This window comes from Oryctolagus cuniculus, chromosome 10 (genome assembly GCF_964237555.1).
Source record: "Oryctolagus cuniculus chromosome 10, mOryCun1.1, whole genome shotgun sequence".
Lineage (NCBI taxonomy): Eukaryota > Metazoa > Chordata > Mammalia > Lagomorpha > Leporidae > Oryctolagus > Oryctolagus cuniculus.
Genome location: NC_091441.1, coordinates 952,236 through 962,951, shown reverse-complemented (window position 1 = coordinate 962,951; position 10,716 = coordinate 952,236).

Sequence of the window (10,716 nt, the reverse complement as noted above, 5' to 3'; positions counted from 1 at the left end):
TGCTCATCCGCCCCCCCCACCCCCTACCACCCCCTACTGCCCCTCCCTGCTCCCCACCGCGCCCCGGCTGCTTGTCTGACTCCCCCACTGCTCCCTGGCTGCTCATCCGCCCCCACCACCCCCTACTGCCCCCCACTGCTCCCCACCGCGCCCCGGCTGCTCGTGTCGCCCCGTCCCTCTGAAGGGGTTTTGCCCCACCACTGCTCATCCGCCCCCCCCACCCCCTACCACCCCCTACTGCCCCTCCCTGCTCCCCACCGCGCCCCGGCTGCTCTTGTCGCCCCCCCACCCCCTACCACCCCCTACTGCCCCTCCCTGCTCCCCACCGCGCCCCAGCTGCTTGTCTGACTCCCCCACTGCTCCCTGGCTGCTCATCCGCCCCCCACCACCCCCTACTGCCCCTCCCTGCTCCCCACCACGCCCCGGCTGCTCTTGTCGCCCCCCCACCCCCTACCACCCCCTACTGCCCCTCCCTGCTCCCCACCGCGCCCCGGCTGCTTGTCTGACTCCCCCACTGCTCCCTGGCTGCTCATCCGCCCCCCACCACCCCCTACTGCCCCCCACTGCTCCCCACCGCGCCCCGGCTGCTCGTGTCGCCCCGTCCCTCTGAAGGGGTTTTGCCCTTCCTCTGGTTAGTATCTCAGTGCACATGGAAGTCCTCTCGGCTCCCAGGGACGCGTACGTGATGCAAGCAAAGAGTAGCGTGAAGTGTTACAAACGAGACAGCTCCCGCAGGCGCCCCAGGCCAGCCCCGTCCTGTGCGGGGGCTGCAGGGGCCCTGCCGCTGGCTGGGAGAGACCTCGTTTCCATACTGCAGCCTGCTGGGGGCTGGGGCTCCGGGGACAGCTGGGGATGGTTACCTGGGTCCAGCATTTATTAAATCTGTGGCTTCACACACCCACTGGTGCAAACGGGTGTCTCAGTCCAGGTTACTGTGTTTGTCATGGAATTGAATGAATGCAGGCCGTGGTATTTCTGAATCGCATTCCGCAATGGAAGAGGGCATTTGCGGCGTTGCTCACCGAGGGCCCTGGGCAGCCTGCAAGCAGCAGGGTCTGAGCGGGTCTGCGCCTGAGCCTGAGCCTCCGGGCCATGGAGGAAGAGGGCACAGACGGCGCCAGCACACCTGGGACTTGGTCACGTGAGAAAGTGCACAGGTGAGGCAGGAGCCGGCCCCGCAGGGGAGGGCAGCAGGGGGTGGGCTTCGCCTCACGGGTGATGCGGAGGAGGCGGAAAACTATAAATGATTCTTTTAATTAAGTGCCACGACCAGAGGCCGCGGCGGCTGCTTCCTCTGCTGGGAAGGGCTGGAGGTTTCCGCCCCGCGGCACGCGCCGTCCCCAGGTGGCATTCAGAGCTGGCGTAGCCATCGGGGCACAGGAACAGCTAACTCAAGAGTGGAAAGGAAACAGCAAAGACGCCACAGCATTGACATGGATGGCAAGGAGAAGGCAGGAGAGGGGCCTTCGCCTCTTGACTGTCGAAGATGTTGGTGTTTCTTTTTAAAATGTATGTATTTGAAAGAGAGCGAGAGTGTCCATCCACTGGGGACTGACCCAGATGGCCGCAGGAGCCAGGACTGGGCAAGGCTGGAGCCAGGAGCCAGCAGCTTCACCGGTTCTCCCAGGCCATCAGCAGGGAGCTGGATGGGAAGTGGAGCAGCCGGGACACAAACCAGTGCCCACACAGGATGCCGGCAGCAGCACCGGCCCCTGCAAAGGTGTTTTTCTGACGCCAACTTGGTTCCTGAGCCTGTGTATGACGGAACCAGAAACGGCCTCAGAATTGCGATTTGGGCGCATCTCCAAGTTCACCGGATGTGATGACGTCGCCGCTGTCTGATGGCTCCTGACTCCCCGGCCACGTTGAACCGGCTTTGCCGGATGCTGCCTGCACCGAGCGCAGCCAACGTGGGGATCTCTGTCCTCCGTCCCCGCCACCCTCCCCTCCTCGTCCGTGTGTCTCCAGGGAGGTCCAGAGCCCGGACAGCCGCATGTGCCCCCGCGGGTCCTGAGAGGGAACCGGCGCTCGCTCATTCCTTGGGAAGTCTCAGACATGGCGTCCACTGAGAAAGCGGGCGTGAGGTATGTGGGGGCGGGCCTGGGGCTGATTTGTAACCATGAGAAAATGTGGCTGGCAAAATATTCTTTAACTCCAGGTGGAAAACTAAACTCCCCCTCTTCACGTAGGAAAGGAGTAGTGGGTGCGAGTTCTCAGCGCTCCCACCAGGAAGGACACTTCCTGCTCTCCTTCCAGCATGTTCCTGATGGTCAGCGCTGGTCCACAGGTCCTCCCGGGGCCCAGGGCTGCCCGCTGGAGTGAGCCGGTGCTCGTCACCCTGGCTGTGCGTGCAAGGGCCAGAGCCCCAGCCCGCCTGTACCCTGCCTCATCCATAGTTTATGATACTCAAATTCTTTCCTTTTCTAAAATTCTATTGAAAAAAAACTACCACTAATACACACCTTTCCGTTCCTTGTAGAAATCCACTAGACAGACCGATGGTGGTATTTATAGAGACAGGAAATACGAGTGATTGCCTGAGAACATTCTTCCTCAGAAATGAAAAATATATTGTAAGTGACCTTGCTAGAGTCACTACGTGGAGTCATCTCTGGACCAGGAAAAGTGTGTTTGTAGCTTTGTCTTTATAAAAAAATTACAAAGCACTGAATTCATTGACATGTGATGTGTTCAAGGTAAAATAAACCCAGTTCTGGAATATTATGCTTGCTGCACTTGCTGTTAGAAAAGAGACGTTTGAGGCTGCGTTGCGTTTTCCCGGTGTTGCTGCTCGGCGAGACGACTGTGGGCGGCAGAACGTGCAGCCCACAGCAGGCGTCTGCCTGCTCCCCGTGCACGTGGAGAAGCTCCCGTGGTGACGGTGCCGGCGGGAGCGCCCCCATGTACACCCGGCCTGTATCTCACTGGAGTTCTCTGGAGGGGTCACCGCTTGTCGTTGGGACAGGTGTCTGGCTCGCCCGTGTGTGACTCCGCTGTCACTGAATGCGGTGAGGGGACGAGAGGAGGAGGCAGGCGCGCTTGTGTCCAGCAGTCAGTGCAGAACGAGCGGTTCAAGGGTCAGGCTCGCTGTGCGTGGGTCAGACACGGGAATAAACGCATTACGCCGGGGTCCAAATGCGGTTATTTGTGAAAACGGGGAACTCTCCTGTTCTGTAGCCTCGTCCGTCCCCCTGCTCTCTCAGCCTCATCCGGTGGCTGTTCCGGGGAGGAGTGCAGAGCAGTGCCTGCGGCCTGCGCTTTCCGGGGAGGCTCGCGTGGGGCTGCACCTGGCCGGCTGCAGGGCAGCCCGCGGCCTGGGAGAGCGCCGCGCCTGGCACAGCCTCCGATGGGGAAATCCTGCATGGATTTCACATTGTTTTGCACCAAAATGAATTCATCTTTCCCTTCCATTTCTCCACAAAGTTCGGGCGCCCCCTCCCCCGCATCCCGGTGTCTTCTGGCTGCGCATGTGCTTGCGACTTTCAGGGGCAGAGTTCCATTCTGCCAGGAAGTCCCCGAACAAGGTGCCGACCCACGCTGTACCACTCCTGCAGGCGGGCTCGGGATGCGCGCAGTGCAGTGACCCAGCCGTCTACGTGGCACCTCGCAGAACTGTCCTGGTAACAGGAAGCCGGTCCTGCCGAGGCCTGAGTTCTGAAGGCGACATCTGTCTGCAGACACTTGCTGGATGATACGTTGAACCAGGCTATGATCCCACCCAAGAAGCTACCAGATCTTTAATAGCAAGGAAAGAGCTGTGTTGACCTCCCAAACTGTGTGATTCAGGAAAAAGAACTTTATCCACAATTTTTTAAAAAGATTTATTTATTTGAAAGGCAGAGTTACAGAGGGGCAGAGAGAGAGAGAGAGAGAGAGAGAGAGAGAGGTCTTCCATCCACTGGTTAATTCTCCAGATGGCTGCAATGGCCAGAGCTGCGCTGATCCAAAGCCAGGAGCCTGGAGCTTCTTCTGGGTCTCCCACACGGGTGCAGGGCCCAAGCACTTAGGCCATCCTCCACTGCTTTCCCAGGCCACAGCAGAGCACTGGGTCAGAAGAGGAGCAGCTGGGCCTCGTTCCGTTGCCCACATGGGATGCTGGCATTGCAGGCGGCAGCCTCACCCGCTACGCCACAGCGCCACCTCCTTATCCATAAATATTTCTGAAGAGTTTCTTTCTTAGCAGAATGCTAAATAAACATTTTTCACACTCTGAGAACACTGCAGGATCTGACTCAAGCGCCCCGAGTCAGCAGGGAGTCCCCAGCACATTCACAGTTCTCCCTGAGCCACTCAGCGACCCTCGTGTCCTCGTGTGCGCCGCTGCCCTTAGCAGAATGTGGCTCCCGTGTTTCCAGTGAGGCTTCAGCCTCGTTGCTGCCACCTTTGTCACCTGCCTGCGCAAGGCGGGGGGACCAGTTCTGACTTGCAGTAACGGTTCTGTTGTTTCCAAGGAGGGCCTCAGGCTACGCTCCCACCCCCGTTGTAGAAACGTGCATTTCATGGCCGGACTCGGTATGCGATGGAAGACAGCCCGGGAGTTTTTCTCAAGCCCTGAAGCAAGCGGACGCAGCCTGAGACAGCCGGTGTGAGTATGGCTTGGTCCCCACACCCTCAGTGGTCAGCCCAGCGGGGCACAGGCGCGAGCATGCTGCCTTCGGAGGCCGCCAGTGTGCCTGAGAAGGGTCCAGGGCTCGGCCCACACGTGTGGCCTGCGTGGCGGTCCGGGGCTGCTGCAGGTCTGAGCTGACCACAGTCTGGGCTCCCAGGGACTCAGGGCGTGGGTGGTGGATGCAGCGAGCGTGGCTTCAGGGGCATTCAGTGAACAACGTGGTCTCTGCAAAACATTACTGCGGCGTTTGCAGTCAAGAAGGGTCTACGCACGAGAGAGCAGCAGAGGACGGTGCGAGACCTGCAGAAGGAGCCCTGCTGCCTGGGGTGAGCGCTCACTCCCGGAGACCTGAGCCCGTCTTCCCCTGCACGTGGTAGGAAACAGTTCCAATGGCTTCCTCTTTATTCTCGTGGTTAGGAGACATCTCCGTCGTCCTGATAACAGCTTTATGTACCTGAAGCTGAAACTCCAGAAGGCGAAACTCGATTCAGGCCAGCGAGTATCCGTCCAGCAAGATCTGTCCAGCTGCACTTGGGTAGAGCCTGATGCATTTTGCCTTAGATAAGAAAATGTTAGTTTTTCTAAACTTGATAGAAAACGATTGGTGTACGTTTACAAATCTGGCCTAACTGTTGGATCGGGGACTGTCAGTATTTCACAAGGATTTAAACGATCGTACCCTCAGTGTTGTTTGCTTCCCATGCCTTTGTAATTAGCTAGTCGAGGGCTTTTGCTCTGTGCTGGAGTTCGGTTAGCAGGCACTCACAAGGTCAGGGGCTCACGTGGTCATAGACACGTGGCCAGAGGCACTCACGTGGTCAGAGGAGCCTTGGTCAGTGGTTCTCATGTGGTTAGAGGCACTCACGTGGTCAGAGGGGCTCATGTGATTAGAGGAGCTCTTGTGGCCAGTGGTGTTCACATGGTCAGAGACACATGGTCAGAAGTATTTGTGTGGTCAGAGGCATTCACGTGGTCATAAGTGTGTGGTCAGAGGTGCTTACATGGTCAGTGGTGCTCACGTGGTCAGAGGCATTCACGTGGTCAGTGTGGTCGTGGTCAGAGTGTGGTCAGAAGCGCTCACATGGTCAGTGGTGCTCACGTGGTCAGTGTGGTCAGAGTCATTCACGTGTTCAGTGTGGTCAGAGGCACTCACATGGTCAGTCATTCACGTGGTCAGAGTGTGGTCAGAGTCATTCACATGGTCAGAGTGTGGTCAGAGGCGCTCACGTGGTCAGAGCACTCGTGGTCAGTGTGGTCCGAGGCGCTCCCTGCTGTGGATGTGACCCCTGGGACACTGATGAGTCCCTGCCATGCGACAGCTCCCTTGCTGGCCTGTTCCTGAGAGCTGCAGGCAGTGCCTCTGATTTTTAAACAGGAGTTGGCATCATTTAGAAACCAAATGTAGAGTGTTCCCAGCTCTCTAGATGGGGACTCCCCCAACCAGGAAAAAGAGGGGACGTGACAAAGCAAGCGCCCAGGTGACACAGGGAGGATTGTGCAGAGCACCACCGCTTCTCCCTGTCCCCTGCCCCTGCCCCTGCCCTCCTGGGGCCAAGGTCTGAGCCAATGGCAGATTCCAGTCGGCTTCTGCAGGTAAACCCTCCCCCCTTGCTTCCTTAACTCGTCCACATCCTTGGTGAAGGGGTTTTCACGTGCATGTGACTTTGCACAGGTCCCGGGCCATGCACCCCGGGTCTCCGATGGAGGAAGGGCAGCCGGGGGTCACACAGACGTTCCTGAGCCCCGGTCTCAGCCGTGTGCCCTGGAGGGGCCTGAGTTCCAGATTCTGTAGCTCGAGCCGTGTGGAGCAGCACGAGGACCCTCAGCCAGCCCCTGTGCCCCACCAGCTGCTGGGGATCGGTCCCGGCAGAGCAGCCCTCTGGGGTCCCGGGTCTCAGCCCCTGGCATGTGAGAGGGCAGTTCAGCCGTTCCCTGTGTGTGGCCGAGTGCAGCAGAACTGAAGGTGTATGACCGTGCACCGGCTGGTTCTGCCACCTCCATGAGAGCTGGAGGGGACAGAGTGGGTGCCCAGGATGGGAGACCTAGCCTGGGAGGCAGGATCCTGCTCTGAGAGGGAGGGCCCCTTCTAGGGCCCCGGGGACTGATGGCCCACAGCGCGGCCTCTGTCACCCGCAGAGAGGGTCCTAGGGTGGGCACGATGGCTTACCCCCAACTAGAGGCAGACAGCCGTGCTGGGGCAGCGTATGGGGGTGTCTGCAGATGCAGGCCCTGGGTGGGCCTGTTGCCTAGTCAGGCCAGAGCAAGTGGCAGGTGCACCTGGTCCAGCTGTGTGGTCTCCCTCGTCCCACATGGAAGTGGGTGTCCCCAGCCCGTGTGCCACCGCAGCCACCGTCATCCTTGGGAAGTGAGGACCGCGGTTTCCTGCGTAGCCCCACTGTTGTCTCCCGTGCTCCTTGTCAGGCTCGGGACACTGCGGCCCAGGGTACCGGCCACGGTCACAGGGAGCTCGAGTCCCGAGAGCCAGCTTGCCGCCAGCCAGAGCTAGTGCTGCCTGCTGAGCACACCTGGAGAGCTTAGTACAGGACCAACGTGAAAGCCAGCAGCACCGCCGCCTCCCGCGCACAGGGAGTCTGCAGCGGGGACACCCAGGGAGGACCAGAGAGGACCACCGCTGATTCCCACACCATCCCATCCTGCCCAGCCCGTGACTGGGTGAACAGATGGTGGAACGAGAGGTCGAGGATTGACTGGCTGATGCTGCTAGCTCTTCCAGGCCTCTCCCCGGAGCACATGCCAGGTAGGAGGCGACAGATGAGCCGGGTGCCCACCCTCAGAGAAGCTGCGTTTAGCCAAGTGACAGCCCTCACCGGGGCCTGGGGTGTTCTGTCCTACAGGACGGCACTGGAACCCCCTGGGCCCTGGTTAAGCCACACTGGCCCGGGGAGCTGCACATTTGCTCTCAGAGGCTCTGCCGGCCACTCCAACAGGTGGGATCAGATGCCCAAGGGCGGAGCCCGGGTGCCGGCGGCCACCTGGAGAGCCTGTTGGAGCGCAGGTCCTGCCTCACAGGGCCTGCACAGGGACTGCCCTGCAGTGCCAGGCGTGGGGGAGGGGAAGGCAGTCTGTCTTCAGCACCACCCCCGGCCTCCACTGCCCCGGGGCCCCTTCCCCAGGCCCTTGTTCTAGCACGGAAGTTGGCACTGGGCTGTGGATCACAGAAACCCCACTGAACACTTACATGGGTTCTACTGTCCCCCGCGACCTGCAGTCCAGAGCTCGTGGCTGCTGGGGAAGACTTGGTGGCTTGTCCTCACACTGCTCCCTCGTGACCCCAGGTGGCTGCGGCAGTCCCAGGTGTCACACACATGCTCCACGCGGGAAAGGAGGGGAGGGCACGGAGCCTGGAGCCCTGCCTCCCCACCCCGCCATCTCGGTCACACAGTCAAGGCTGTCTGAGAATTCCCCTCTGCAGACTCTGCCCAGGTCTCTAGGCTGCCCCGGGGGAGTGACGGGGGTGATGGTTTGGGGACCAGCAGCTCCTCCACGCGTCTGCCTGCTGTGCTGGGCAGGTCTCGCTGGTCCCTGGCCAGCAGGATCCCCACCCCCACCCCCGCTGCCTCCGCCCCGCCCTGAGCGGGTAGTGGGCGCCACGCCGACCCCCGAGGAGCACAGCTGTGTGAGAGTCTGGGGCTTGAATCCCGTGTCCTTCCTACATGTGGGACTGTGTGGCCACAGGCGTGACTCGTGGTCTGTGCACCTGAAGATCAGGGTTTGGGAACAGGGCCCAGGGCACCCCCTCACTGGGCCTGTAGGGATGGCCGCAGCGGCCGCGGGCCCCTTGGCAGCGCCGTATCGCCCCGCTGAGGTCTCCCATGGCGTCTGCAGAGCCCTGAGGTCTGGTGTGCAGCCTGGACACGCTTCTCCAGCAGCCCGGTGACGGGCTGGAGGTCGCCAGGCACAGCAGCTGGTCAGTTTCCTCGTGATTCCTAGCAGGGCGAGCTGAGCGTGAGGGCGCGGGGCCCTGCACACTGCCCCCCAGGTTCAAGCACCTGCACACCCAGGGGTCAGGCGGGCTCGGCCCTCTGAGTGGGACAGGGAATGTTGGAGTCTTTGAGGAGGATTAACCCTAAAATGTGGGTGTGGAGCCAGGGGTCCCCACACTCAGCCCCAACACAGGTGCTGTCAGTCAGGACCAGAGGATGCCAATCAAGGTGGCCTCCCCACAGCCTCGCCTCTGGCACCGAGCAGCTCTGGATCCAGGAGACCCCGGCACCAACGTCCGGGGTGTCACCTGCAGCTGGCTTCAGGCCTGCGTCTGCTCATGGTCTGTGCGTTCTGGTTTCTCCATGAAAGGGACACCCGCATGGCCCATGGCTGCCGCTGAGCCAGGCGCCTGCTGAGTGTCGAGCTGCGTGAGGTCCTAGGAGGTGCTGACAGCGCAGGCCCGCGGGCAGCTGAAGTGTTCGTGGGAGATGCTAAACCCCAGTGAGAGTCCTGCATGCACAGGGCGGCCTCGCTTCTCTCCCCGTCCTGAGCCAGCCCCACCCTGCGTGGAGCAAGTGCGATCACTGCCGATGCACTCACAGCAGGTTAGATACGCGGGCCGAGGGGGCCTCTGCTGGCCGGGTCTGCGGAGGAACCGCTTGCGCCCGTCCCTTCCTCCCTCTGCCCTTCCTGCAGGGAGTGGAGTGGTGAGCTGCGTCACATCTCTGTGCCTGGTCTAACGGTAGGGGAACTGCAGGTGGAGGTGAGGATAACTTGAAAAGAAAAGGATATTACTGGTAAATGTGCTGGAAGCCTTGCAAATTTGAGAGGATAAATTGAAATTTTACAGGACTAATGAGTTTTTGAAAACTGTTAGCCAGGCTTGTCCAAACCATTCTCTCCCTATTTAAGATTTTCTAAATTAGAAACTCAGAAATTTCAGTAGCGGTTTTGGTCCTAGAATGGATAAACAGCCCCAAGTAGATGGTGTGTTTCCATTTATTAATCTTACATTGCATCTCGCCTCCACTGGAATCATAGAGTGCTGTTCCCACGGCCCTGGATGGTTTGCTCAGAGCTAAGATCCAGATACTTTGTAACCATCGCTGGAATTCGGCTGTCAAGAACTGAAGTCTAGGCACTTGCATTGAATTGTGGAGGTGTCCTGGATCATTTTCATATAAACCTAAAATTTTGAATAAATGCTGTATATGTTTTAAATCACTCTTGGTTATTAGGATCTTGACTTTGATATTAGGCTTTAGTCTGTGTCAAATCTGAACTCGAATTCGTCACTGGGAGCTATTGTGATCTGGAGCCAAGCCTGCTGCTGGTGGTGCTGGTGGTGGACCATCGTACGGCTGGACTGTTGTGCAGGTGGACCGTCACACAGGTGGACCATTGTATGGGTAGACTGTCACGCAGGTGAACCATCATACGGGTGGACCACTGTACAGATGGACCATTGTATGGGTGGACCATTGTACAGATGGACCATCGTACGGGTGGACCGTCACACGGGTGAACCATCATACGGGTGGACCGTTGTACAGATGGACCATTGTATGGGTGGACCGTCACACAGGTGGACCATCATATGGGTGGACCATTGTACAGGTGGACCATCGTACGGGTGGACCGTCACACAGGTGAACCATCATACGGGTGGACCGTTGTACAGATGGACCATCGTATGGGTGGACCGTCATATGCTTTGGGTTGTGTAGGCAGCCCTCGCCCTTGTCACAGCTGTCCACCTGTCCTGCCCAGCCTGTGTGTGCCTCCATGGTGGCGCTGTGTGGCAGCCTGGGGGCAGGAGCTAACTGGCCTGAAACACGAGTTTCTTGCCAAGGACATGGGAGACTAGTTAGTCCGTTCCAGAAACTGGGTGTAAAATATTTTTCTCCTCCTGGAAATGTTCTTAAGTGAAATACAGATAAGTATTTATAAGACTAGGTTGATCACAGTGTATATGGGAAATAACTTGACAAATAATCAATTCCAAATTGTGCATTTTTGCCTTTTGTTCATTTGTTGCCGTGTGAGAATCGGCGGCGGGCCGGGGCAGGGCAGGCATTTGGCTCAGTGGTTGGTGTGCTGGCTGGGATGCCCGCAGCCCACGTCAGATCCCTGGACTTGATTCCTGGCTCTGGTCCTGACCC